At 39.9% G+C, this 13,766-nt stretch overlaps 1 protein-coding gene across 5 annotated transcripts in view; it reads left to right on the forward strand.

Moving 5' to 3' along the window:
* Positions 1-13,766, forward strand: part of ARHGEF12 (Rho guanine nucleotide exchange factor 12) — a 166,880-nt gene that overhangs the window by 82,664 nt on the left and 70,450 nt on the right. The window lies entirely within an intron of this gene.

The raw sequence follows: 13,766 nt of genomic DNA on the forward strand, positions 1-13,766 counted from the left end.
CTCTGTCCTTTTCCAGTAGCCTTTGCAGTGTTGTATTTCATCCGCCTCACCATTTTCCTGTGTGGTATATATGCAGTAGCCTGCTATTTGCTTTGGCTGAAAAATAACAATTTAGGAATCTATGACTAGAAATAGTATACTAATATTTTTCTTACCAGTGATAGAAACACTACTTGTTGAGACATGCCATTGACTTGGTAGTAATAGAAACAGTTTAAGTGGTAATTGGGAGGTAAGGTGTGGCTTTTCTGTGTGTTTGTTTCTTGAGAGCTCTTGAAATACCTTGTTTGGAAAGGAGTCAGCCATGGATTCAGAATGTACTCATCAGAAGGATGAGTTTATCAGAACAGAGTTTGGGTGCTAACATCAATCTCTTTGACATTACAAATATTTTATCACCTGTGTGAATAGACTTTCGATTGTGCAGTCCCATGGGCATAAAGACTCAAGGGAGTTAAGGAATGTTTGGAAGCGCTGGAATAGACTAGACTAGGACTGAGTAGAGCTGTAGCAACTGGTGACATTCGGCTTCAGTGGAGGGTCTTGTTACAAGACCACCTCAAGCTTTTGAGATGAGACATTGTCTTCTCTTGAGGTAAAATTCATTAGCTGGACACTTAACACAAATGCTAGTGACAAATTACTTTAAACATTCAGAGCCATTTTGGGAGCTGCTTGCCCAGATAGATTTACTTTCTCATTTTAAAGGGAAACCAAGTGTTTGTTTTGTATTGACTGCTTTTGTTAGGTTTCTGCCCAGTGCAGTCAGTCAATATTTATTCCATTTCCCTTTGTTTTTCACTCTTAGCATTTTGGAATCCCTTGAACATGTGTGGATATATTTTCTGATTGCTAATTTTAATTATACTCAATTTTCTATTTTTCTTGCTAGTAACATAACAGAACTTTTGTGGATTACTGTGGCATATGGGAGATTCAGGAAGGGAATTCTGAGTTAGTCTACAACTTTTTTACATATTTTTTGTGCTATCGTAGTGCTCTTGGGGCTGCCTTAACAAAAATAAATAAACTACTGTATGTAGTTTAAATAACAGAAATTGGTTTCCTCACAGTTCTAGGGGTTGGAAGTTTTACATCAGGGTGCCATCGTTGGTTAGGTTTTGGTGAGAGTTCTCCTCCTGTATTATAAACAGTTGCCTTTTTTGCTGTGTTCAAGAGAGAAGGGGAAAGGGAGAGGGAGAGGGTGTGGGAGAAGAGAGAAGTGAGAATGTGAGTGCGTAAGTGTGCACACTTGCTCTCTGGTGTCTCTTCTAGTCCCACTATGAGAGTCTCACCTTCATGACCTCATACAGTCCAGGTTACCTCCAAAAGGCCCATCTCCAAATACCGTCACATTGAGGGTGTTGACATATGAACTTTGGGAGGACACAAACTTTAGTGCATAGCAGAAGGAAGCTGTTAGTATAGATTGTGTATATGTTACCCAAGTTACTTGGTACTAGAAGCGATTTGAATTTGGGAGTCTTCCAGATTTGGGGATATTTGCTTGTACATAATAAGTTATCTAGGAAGTAGGATTCAAATTTAGACACATAATTCATTTATTTCACATAAACCTTGTATACATACAATGAAAATAATTTTATGCAATACTATTAATAATTTTGTGCATTTGACTGACCTGTCACATGAGATCAGGGATAAATTTTCTACTTGTGATGTCATGTTGATGCTTAAAAAGTTTTGGATTTTGGAGCATTTGTGGTTTTTGATTTTTGGATTAGGGATGCTCAACCTATACTTGAAATACCATGGTTTAGAAATTTTGGATTGTATGTGTATTTTTTTTTAATTTGAAAGACAGAGTTAGAGAGAGACAGACAAAGATAGGTCTTCCATCCTCTGATTCATTCCCCAAATGATTGCAATGGCCAGGGCTGTTCCAGGCCGGAACCATGAACCCCAGGAGCTTATTCCGGGTTCCTACCAGGGTAGAGGGGTTCAAGTACTTGGGCTGTCTTCTACTGCTTTTCTAGGCACATTTGCAGGGAGCTGCATCAGACTGGCACCCACATGGGATGCCAGTGCTGTAGGCAGCGACTTAACCTATGCCACAGCGCTGATCCCTTCAGTGTATTTTTTTTTTTAATCTCCTATCTTTTTCATATCTTTAAAAAAACAAAAGCTCTTGGAATGTGTCTTGCTCCTACCAAGTTGTTAGTTTCTTTTCTTCTTCAGCCTTGCAAAGTGCATTCCACATGAATCTTTTGTGTTCCTACAGACTGTCTACTTCTTAACCTTGTAATCTGACTTCTGAATTCAAGGTATCTGGAAGATGAACAAAAACATCCTACTTGAGGGGCTTACTTTTGGTGCAGTGATTAAGATGCCTCTTAACCCACATCCTATATTGGGGTACTTGATTCGAGTCCTGGCTCCTCTGCTTCCTGTCTGGCTTTCTACTTACGTGCGTCCTGGGAGGCAGCAGGTGATGACTCAGATACCTGAGGCCCTGTCACACATGTGAGACCAGGATTTGCGTTATGGGCATTTGGGGAGTGAACCAGTAGGATGGAAGATCTCTCTCTGTTTTGCCTGTGTCTCTGTATTCTTGCCTTTTATAAATGAATGAATGGAAGATCTCCCTGTCTTTGTTCTTTCTCTGTCCCTGCCTTTCATCCTTTTATGTATGAATGAATAAATAAATTAACACACTAAAAACAAAAAATCCAAAACACCCTACTTGAAAAGTCATTAACTTTTTCTTAGTGTTTGCTTTCCTTCCGAAACTTTCCACAATGCTGGTGCTCTTTTTTGGTTTCTATACTATTCCCTCATCTTCATTCTTTTCTCTCTGTTTTTTTCTATTTACTTGATTATTTTTCTCTCTTCTTCACATAGGCATGACTCAGATTTCTATTCCTGATCTTTCTTTGGTCTCCAGTCACATTTTAACTGTTCTCTGGATATTTTCACTAACTTCCCTTCAAGTTCATTCTTCAGTTCACCCAGTCTTGTCCCCTGATGTTGATTCTACCATCATGTTTCTCATCTGTCACTCCTTGGTTCTATCTCCACCTACCGCCTTGTTCAGTTTTCTGTCATTAGACTTATCTTAATAGATTGATAGCTTTCTTTCACTTTGATTTCATGTTGATTCACTTCCTTTTCTCCATTCTACTATATTTTGCTTTGACCTGTCAGATTAGTGTTACTAAAATAAGAATTTGGTTATTCACTTGCTAGGAAAATACAAATAGTTATTAAAATATGCATGACCTACCATTCTTTTAAAGGGACCAGACTTCCTCCAGATTTTCATTTCACAAATATGTCTTGGTGTGTGTTGGATGGTTTGTTTATCTCCTATAATGTAGCCTCCTTCCTGTTCTTCAAGACTCATTTCAAATATTGATATGTAATTACAGTTAGAGGAATAAGTTCAAGAAATCTGTTGTACAACATGCTTAATGACAATATATTGTATTCTTGAAAAAAATCCAAGAGATTGGATGTTAGCTTTTCTCACCCAAGAAATAACTATGTCAAGTAATGCATTCATTAATTATCTAGATTTAGCCATTCAAAGCATCATTCTATACATAAGTATATACGGTTTTATCTGTTAATTAAAACCTGCCTCCTTCACAGAGATTTCCTAGTTTGCCCAACTACTTATATTGTTTCTGAACTTTGACAGCCTGCTTTGAATCTAGATACTAGTATTTATATAGCAGTCCATTTTGCAACTCCCGTAATGCCTTATACATTGGAGATGCTTTTTCAGTGTTTTTTGAATGAATGATTGTTGAGATTGAGATGAAACATTTTAGGAGTAAAAAATTGGTTGAATAAGATCTTCATTGATTCATTCATCTTAATTGAATCTTTCCTCCCTCTGGAAAACTTGGAAGAATATGCAACTTGGGGACTTATTCCTAGGGGCCAGCATTGTGGCCTAGTGGATAAGGCAGCTGGGATAAGGCCAGCATTGTGGCCTAGTGGATAAGGCAGCTGGGATAAGGCAGAGAGAGAGAAACCTTCCCATATGGTCACAATGGCTGGAGCTAGGCCAAGCCAAAGCCAGAATCCAGGAGCTTCATCCATGTCTCCCAAGTGGGTGGCAGGGGCCCAAGTACTTGGGCCATCCTCTGCTGCTTTCCCAGGCCATTAGCAGAGAGTTGGGACACCAGCATCCCATATGGCTGCTGGTTCGAGTCCCTGCTCCTCCACTACTATTACTACTACTACTACTACTTCTTCTTTTTTTTTTTTAACAGGCAAAGTTAGACAGAGAGAGACAGAGAGAAAGGTCTTCCTTTTCCGTTGGATCATCCCCCCAAATGGCCACCACGGCCGGCACGCTGCGCCAATCCGAAGCCAGGAGCCAGGTGCTTCCTCCTGGTCTCCCATGCAGGTGCAGGGCCCAAGCACCTGGGCCATCCTCCACTGCCTTCCCGGGCCACAGCAGAGAGCTGGACTGGAAGAGGCCAGCTCCTCCACTTCTGATTCAACTCTCTGCTAATGTCCTGGGAAAGCAGCAGAGGATGGCCTAAGTACTTGGGCCCCTGCCACCCACCTTGGAGACATGGATGAAGCTCCTGGCTTCTGGCTTTGGCTTGCCTAGCTCCAGCCATTGTGACCATATGGGAAGGTTTCTCTCTCTCTTCCTCTCTTTCTCTAATTCTTTCAAATAACTAAATAAATCTTAAAAAATAAGGGGAGTGTTGGGGGGGAGAGATTTATTCCTGGTCTAAAAGAGTAGAATCAGCATACTTGCAGCTTAAGTCTCCTCTTACCAGCAACATTGTACATTTAGAATCAAGAAGATTCTTAATCAAAGGATTATCTGAGGTCTTACTCATAAAACATGTATGTCTGGCAGCAGTTTAAAATTGGGCTGTTTTTATGAGGTTGCACATGGTCTTTCTCCACACCCTTCCCTGAAGCTAATTCTTAAGAGATGAGACTTAGAGAAGTTTGGTCATGTAATAAAATAAAAGGTGAAGAAAGACTAACGTGCTTTCTTTACAGTAAATGCCATATGGAAGGTTTAGCAGGTTGCCATATGTGTTGGACTCCCCATTTTCATGTATTTACTGTCTGGAACTATAGTTGTGGCCTTGTTTCAGGAATATATCATATTGAAGCTTGATAGTACCTTCTCACTTTTTTCCAGGATTACCTATTCTTCCAACTTCCCTCCAAAGCATTACAAATGACCTATTTTTTTTTTTTCTCTTTTAGAATACAGTCTTTGGTAATTATCTCTTGAGTAAGAGGCAATCTTTTTTTGTTGGTTTCAAATGCTACGCTGTTAACACAAAAAATGTACTTTGTTTTGAAGAGGAAATGATAGTGTTTAAGTGAGTTTGATAAAACATCTTCACCTTACTGATGAGATGAGTCATGGTGATCATCAGTTTCCAAGTGGAATACAATCCTCAAAAGAAGGAAAATAAATGAAAATCACTTTATAAGAGTGAGTTTGGGCCGGCGCCATGGCTCAACAGGCTAATCCTCCGCCTTGCGGCGCCGGCATACCGGGTTCTAGTCCCGGTCAGGGCACCAGATTCTGTCCCAGTTGCCACTCTTCCAGGCCAGCTCTCTGCTGTGGCCCGGGAGTGCAGTGGAGGATGGCCCAAGTTCTTGGGCCCTGCACCCCATGGGAGACCAGGAAGAAGCACCTGGCTCCTGCCATCGGATCAGCGTGGTGTGCTGGCCGCAGCGCGCCAGCCGCAGCGGCCATTGGAGGGTGAACCAATGGCAAAGGAAGACCTTTCTCTCTCTTTCTCTCTCTCTCACTGTCCACTCTGCCTGTCAAAAAAAAAAAAAAAAAATTGAGTTTGGGGAAGATGGGGAATCAGGTTATCTTAGCTGGAATTTTGCTAAGTTAATTAGTATTCTTATAGAAGTACATCTCTACTTTGCAAAATCTTCAGGGCTATAATTTTCTTTTTATTAAAAAGTGGTTGAGGGGCTGGCGTTATGGTGGAGTGGGTAAAGCCCCACTACCTGGGACGCTGGTATTCTTTATGGGTACCTCTTTGAGACCCAGCTGCTCTACTTCTGATCCAGCTCCCTGCTAATTTGCCTGGGAAAGCAGTGGAAGATGGCCCAAGTGCTAGGGCTTCTGCACCTATGTGGGAGACCTGGAAGAAACTCCTGGTTTCAGCCTGGCCCAGTCCTGGCCATTGTGGTCATTTGGGGGTGAACCAGCAAACAAAGATCTCTATTTCTCTTCCTATTTCTCCTTCTCTCTCTAACTCTGCCTGTGAAATAAATAAATAAATAATCTTTTAAAAAATAAAATATGATTTACTTACAATTTCTTTATGTAAAATCAAATATGTTTGATAAATATTTATGGAACACCTATTATATGCCAGTCACTTTGCTAAGGAATATAGAGATGCAAAGATAATATTAAATAAGGGATTTAGCAACAAAACAAAACTGTGGACTGAGTGTTATAAAAACCAGAAAAAGTAAAAGTGATGAAAGGTGGGTTTTGTTTTTAATTAATGAAATTTGGAAGTGGCTTATTTCCAGGGAGGAGTCCACTTTTGTCTTTTCCTTCTTTTGTAACACATACGGCCTTTTACCTGTACTGTACACTGATTCTTCGTTAGTCATTGCTTCTCTGTTTCAGTGTTGTCCTTTCCTGCCGAGACTACTACTGTATAATTTTGTATGAATTGCAGCATCTATGGACTGCAACTTAAACTTAGGAGCAAGATGCTCTGTGCAGTTGTGCTATAACAAACCAATAATATGTGGCTTTCTTGTCAAAAAGGACATTCCAGGTATCTGGTAACCTAGTATCTGGGACTTAAGTATTACAGATGGTGGAATTTATCCCGCTGTAGTAGGTTAAAGCAATAAGCAGACTGTTTCTCTCAAGAGAAAGGTAAAACATTTTATTGATCTTGAAGGAGAGGGACTGTAATAGATTTCAGCATTTCAGAGGCTGAATTTCTGATTTTGGATGATGGGATGCTTTTGTTTTTAGTTAATTTTGGCCAAAAATCTAAATTTATGCAGATGTCACAGGTTGGCAGACAGAATAATATTGTTAATTTCAATTCCATAGAATCTGAATTGGCTGTATGTGTACAATATGTTTTCTTTTTTATATTGGTCTGGTAATTCCTATGTGTTAAAGTTTATCAGTCTCAGATTAGCACATAGAATAAGAAAAGGGATATGTATAGTGGAGTTGAGAAGAGAAAAATGAGTAGGGTATTTTTACAGCTCTTTTTCCTTTTCATCTATCCTTTGTTCCTCATCTTTTCCTTTTGATGTAGAATTAGGAGACTTTTTCCTACTGGGATGGTTATGAATTGGAGAAAACAATTTGCAGTATTCTGAGGGAATCCTAAAATACTTACATAATTCCAATCCATTTGCTTAGTTGTTAGCAGTCTGGTGGGACTCCAGACATATTTGTAAAATTAACTGTGTATGTCAACAAATTGTCTCTGATCCCCCTCCTTTTCTGAGCTTCCATCCATCTCCAGACTCTACTGCTTTAATGGATTTCATTAATCCATTAATGATTTCAAAAAATTCATTTCTATGCCCAAATACATGATAATTCTAAGATCCTAAGATAATACTATAATATGATACATCTCCAGAACCCTTGGAGCATATAATCTAATGAGGAATAAAAACAAATACAGATCAGTGTGAGTGATAATGATATGATGGGAGCAGACAGTGTAGTAGGAATTTATAAAGGGGATACCTAGCCCCAGTCTATACTTAGGGAATGCTTATATGAGGATGTGATTTCTTTATTGAAAATTTCTTGCTGACTCTCATCTTTTCTTTAAAGTTTAATTTAAGGTATACAAATTTTATTATATTTCATAGATAACAGATTTTTTTTTAAAGATTTTTTTTTTTATTTGCAAGAGTTACAGAGAGAGCTAGAGCCAGAGAGAGAGAGGTCTTCTATTTGCTGGTTCACTCCCCAGATGACCGCAATGGCCAGAGCTGAGCTGATCCGAAGCCAGGAGCCAGGAGCTTCTTCCATGTCTCCCATATGGGTGCAGGGACCCAAGCACTTGGGCCATCTTCTGCTTTCCCAGGCCATAGCAGAGCTAGATTGGAAGAGGAGCAGCCAGAACTAGAACTAGTGCCCATACTTTGCAGACCAGGGCTTTAACCCGCTGTGCCACAGCACTGGCCCCTGGATACAGATTTAAGAACATAGTGATACTTCCCACCCTACCTTCTCTCCTGCCCACACTCCCACCTCTCCTCCTCCCTTCCTCTCCTATTGTGTCTCTTAATTTTTTTTTTTATTATTTTTTTTGACAGAGTTAGTGTGAGAGAGAGACAGACAGAGAAAGGTCTTCCTTTTCTGTTGGTTCACCCCCAAATGGCTGCTATGGCCGGCGCTGCGCTGATCCGAAGCCAGGAGCCAGGTGCTTCCTCCTGGTCTCCCATGCAGGTGCAGGGCCCAAGGACCCGGGCCGTCCTCCACTGCCTTCCTGGGCCACAGCAGAGAGCTGGACTGGAAGAGGAGCAACTGGGACAGAATCCGTCACCCCAACTGGAACTAGAACCCGGGGTGCCGGCGCCGCAGGCGGAGGATTAGCCAAATGAAAGAGTTAAACAGAAAGAGAAGAAGAGGCAGAGAGAGAGAGAGAGCAGTCTTCCATCCGCTGGTTCACTCCCCAATTGGCCGCAACAGTTGGAGCTGCACCCATCTGAAGCTAGGCGCCAGAAGTTTCTTCCAGGTCTCCCACATGGGTGCGGGGGCCCAAGGAATTGGGCCATCTTCTACTGCTTTCCCAGGCCATAGCAGAGAGCTGAATCAGAAGTGGAGCAGCTGGGACTTGAATTGGCACCTATATAGGATGCCAGTATTGCAGGAGGCAGCTTTACCCACTAGGCCACAGAGCTGGCCCCATTAAGTTTTACAGTGATCTACTTTCAGTTTACTTTATACTCAAAAGATTAACTCCGCACTAAGTAAAGAGTTCAACAAATAAAGGAAAAAGATACAAAACACTTTTCCTCAATAGTAGAGACAAGGGCTGCAACTCTCATCTTCTAAAGCCACTTACAAGAAATCTTGCGCTTTAAAATTTGCCTTCTCTCTTCCTCATCTAGAACTCATTTCCTTAGAGACATAAATGTACTTGATTGTCTAAGAATAATTTAGATTAATGATGGGAGTTTATTAACATAAGAAGAGTTGCTGTTGATTTTTAGTGCTGGCATGGTTAGATGAATGACAAATTTCTGAGCAGGAAAATCCAAGGGCATCCTTCTTCTGATCATGGTTTATGAACCTTTAATATCTGTCAGGCATTAATAAATACTTTGTATATATTATATTCCAATGAGACATGCCAACCTAGCAAATGCTTTAACTCCAGCTACCCTTCATCTTGTCTCTTACAGGCACTCTTTAACCACCAGTATTAGAATCCTTTATTTCACTGATTTTCAGCTCTTATGATAGGGGAGTGGGAGAAGTGGGAAGCATGAATATAATGTGAAAAAATATAGTGTTGTAATTGCCTTGATTTTTATTTATTTTAAAGTGAATTTATTTATTTGAAAGGCAGTGACATAAAGAGATATAGACAGAGATCTCCTGTCTTCTGGGTCACTCTCCAAATACCTGAAGCCATGAGCAGGGAATTCAGTCTGCATCTCCCTGTTGGGTAGCAGGGCCCAAGGTACTTGAGCCATTACCTGCTGCCTCCCAGGGTACATATCAGCAGGAAACTAGACTTGGAAATGGAAGTAGGACGCAAACCCAGACACTCTGATAGGAGATGTGAGCATCTCAAGTGACATCTTAACTACATGCCAAGCTCCCATCCCTATTTTTTATGTTAAAGTACAATATATAGTTTATTTTGAAATTTCAAATACTATAAAGAAGTACATGTAAAATACTTGTTTTTGAAAATAAGCATGGATTTAAAAAGATGTAAAAAGCTGCTCTTATTTTTTGAGGTTCTCTGTTCTGTTTATGTTATGAAGTACTAGCAATTTATGAGGATACTTGAAAATATGTATATTTCATTTATTTGAGAAGCTGAGAGATAGAGACACACAGATGGACACAGAGACCTCCTTTCTGCTAGTTCACTCCCCAAAAGCCTACAGTAGCTGGGACTGATTGGTCAGAAATGGGTTTAACTCTGTCCATGTCTCCTCTGTGAGCGGCAGGGACCCAAGCACTTGAGTCATCACCTGCCACCTCCCAGGATGTGTATTAGCAGGAAGCTGGAATTGGGAGTGGTGCTGTAATTCAAACCCAGGCACTCCAATGTGGGATGCAGCCTCCCAACTGCATTCTCAATTGCTAGGCCAAATGCCTGCCCTGATTTTATGTGTTCATATTCATCCTGTTTATAGTTTCCTAATTTTTTAAAAAGATTTTATCTATTTATTTGAGAAGTAGAGTTACAGACAGAGAGAGGGAGAGACAGAGAGATTTGATCTTTCATCTGCTGATTCACTCTCCAAATGGCTGCAATGGCTGAGTCTAGGCCTGGTCAAAGCCAGGAGCCAGGAGCTTCCGCCAGGTCTCCCTTATGGGTGCATGGGCCCAAGCATTTGGGCCATCTTCCGCTGCTTTCCCAGGCCATAAGCAGAGAGCTGGATTGGAACAAAGCAGCTGGAACATGAACCGTTGTGTGTATGGGATGCCGTTGCCGCAGGTGGAGGCTACCCTACAGCACTGGCTCCTGGTTTCCTAATTTCTTGAAGGAGGCAACGTTGAATAGAAGAAAAATGTTGCATTCTGATGGGCTATCTTCCTTCTCTCCTATTACAAGTATGAATTAGTGAATACAAATACTGTTTAATGTATTAGTGGTGCCAGAATTAAGGCAAAACACATTTTTTAATGTGGAAAATCAACTAAAATATAGAGGTAAAATTTATATAAAAAAGATAAACTCATTTATAATTTACAGTTTGCTATGTTCTGGGAAGCAATGTCCTCATATAACCATGACTATAATATGGATGTAGGACATTCCCAACACCCTTTCTTCATTTCTGTCTGCAGTTATTCTCATCCCTCTTCCCCACTCTGCTCCTACACAGTTGCTGTTCTGCTTTTTGTTGCTATGGTTTAGTTTCCACTGCTCACACTGGAATCATATGTATGTGCTCTCCTTTGTGTCTGGCTTCTTTTGCCTAGGGTGATGTTTTTGTGATTCATCCATGCTTGTTTTTTTTTTTTTTTTCTTTTCTTTTCTTCTTAAGTAGTATTTCATTGAATGAATATGCCACACTTTATTTATCCATTCACGTGTTGAGTTATTTCTAGTTCTTGGCTTTCATGAACTCCACTGCTGTGAATTTGTGTGTAACACAAGTTTTTATGTGAACATGAGTTTTCATTGCTCTTGGGAGTGAAATTGTTGTTATATGTATGTTTACCTGTATAAGAAATTTCCATACTGTCTTACAGAGTATAAATACATTATTATTGTGAGAGTTCCAATTGCTCCAAAGCTTGCCAGCACTTGATATTACCAGTCTTTATTTTTTGCCATTCTGGTTGGTGTATAGGTGTATTTCATTGTGGTTTTAATTTGCATTTTCCTGATGACTGTAGAGGTTAAGCACTTCTATATGTACTTATTTGCTGGTGATGTGTATTATTTGTGATGTTTATTTAAATCCTTTGTCCCTTTAAAATTCTGTCTTCCATTATTCAATTTTTAGAATATATACATGTATATTTAAATCTAGAGTGGGCATTTGGACTGGTGGTTAAGATGCCCACAATCCATATTAGAGTACCTGGATTCAAGTCCATCTCCAGCTCTTCATTCCAGCTTCCTCTGATGTGGACCCTGGGTAGCAACACATGATGAATCAAATGATTGGGTTCCTACCACCTACATGGGAGATCTGGATTAAGTTCTTGGTGCTTGCCTTTGGCTTGGCCCAGCCCCAGTTGTTGTGGGCATTTGAGGAATGAACCAGTTTATGGAAATTTCTTGTGTCTCTGTTTGCCTTTGTCTTGCAGTCTCTCTCTCTCTCTGCTTTTGTTTTTTTTTTTTTTAAGGTAAATCAATTTTTAAAAAATATTTTTGTTTATATATGTGAGAGGAAGAGTTATGGACAGAGAGAGGGAGAGGGAGAGAAAGATCTTCCATCCTCCAGTTTAATTCTCCAATGGCTGCAACGGCTGGAGCTGGCCTATCTGAAGTCAGGAGCAGGAGCTTCTTCCTGGTCTCCCACGTGGGTGCAGGGACCCAAGGACTTGGGCCATCTTCTACTGCCTTTCCAGGCCATCAGCAGAGAGCTGAATTGGAAAAGAAACAGCTGGGACACTAACTGGTGCCCATATGAGTTGCTGGCACCACAGGTGGAGACTTAGCCTACTATGCCATAGTGCCGACCCTTATCTTTCAAATAATAATAAAAATAATAACCTGGATACAAACCCTTTATGAGATAATTGTACTTTGAATGTTTCCTCTTGGTATGTGACTTGCTTTTTCGTTTTCTTGTCAGTAACTTTAGAAGAGCATATGTTACACATTTTGAGTCCACTTTGCCAATTTTTCTCTTTTTATAGTTAACAAATTTTGCATACCAAGTGATCTGTGCCTACCTAAGGTCTCAAAGATTTTCTCTTAGGCTTTCTTCTGAAAATTTTTAGCTTTTGGTCTTAGGCCTCATATTCTGTTTTAGGTTAATTTTTGTATAGGGTACAAGTTCAAGGTTCATGTTTGCTTCATGGGGATCCAGTTACTCCAGTCTTTGTTTTTAGTAGGCTCACATGTTCACGTTGTGTTATCATCGGCAAGGTAGATTAATGTACATTAACATATCCTTTAACTTGTACCTCAAACTTGCTTAAGATTGTGGCTTATTGCATAAAAGTCTTTTTCTTTAAAAATTTTATTTTCTAATAATTATTTTACATGTTTTATATAGTGGTTTTGGTGAAATGCTTTGATTCTGTTAGCTGAAAATATGTTTTAAGTCTCTAACAAAGAGTTCAAGATCTTCAGACCAGATCTTTGATAAAACTGAATAAAACAGGATTCTATTCTGGGACATTCCTATTCCTATGGTTGGAGTCCTTTTTCTTTCATCTTGCCTTGACAGTTTTTATTTGCTATTTTACTAGAAGGTAAACTGTTCTATGAGAATCAGGTAAGTACATAAAAGAGATGAAATAGTTGAACTCACAGTTTCATTTTCCACTTTTTTCTCCTCTTTAATTTAAGGTTTTCCTTCTCCTTGATTTCTTTCCTTTCTTTTTTTCTTTTGGAAGAATAGCTGCAGGTACCCTGCTAGTACCTCCTTTCTTTTGACAATCTGTTTTCCTGATAGTAAGATTGAATTTGTCTAGAATTTTCTTTGGGGTGCTCCTAGCCTGTACTACCATTTTTCATTACTATAATAAAAATAGCTGAAGCAGGCTGCTTTAAAAAGAAAAGAGATATATCTTGACTTATGGTCCTGGAGGTACAAGATTTAGGCTCCTCATCTAGTGACGGCCTTCCTGTTGGCAGAGTCCCAAGGAAGTCCATGGCATCATACCACAAGGGACAGAAAGTGCTCATCTCTCCCTCTTTTTATAAAGCCAGTAGTATTCAATGGGGACTCTGCCATAATGACTTTATTTAATCCTAATCACTTCCTAAGTGTCCCACCTCCAACCAAACTTCCACCTTCTTTATAACTCACAATGGAGATTGCATTTCAACACATGAAGCCTTGGGGACTACTAATACCATATCCAAACCATACTGTTGCCTTATGCCTCTAAACATTAGACTTTCTTGAATTAAAACACG

Source organism: Lepus europaeus, chromosome 7 (assembly GCF_033115175.1).
Source record: "Lepus europaeus isolate LE1 chromosome 7, mLepTim1.pri, whole genome shotgun sequence".
Lineage (NCBI taxonomy): Eukaryota > Metazoa > Chordata > Mammalia > Lagomorpha > Leporidae > Lepus > Lepus europaeus.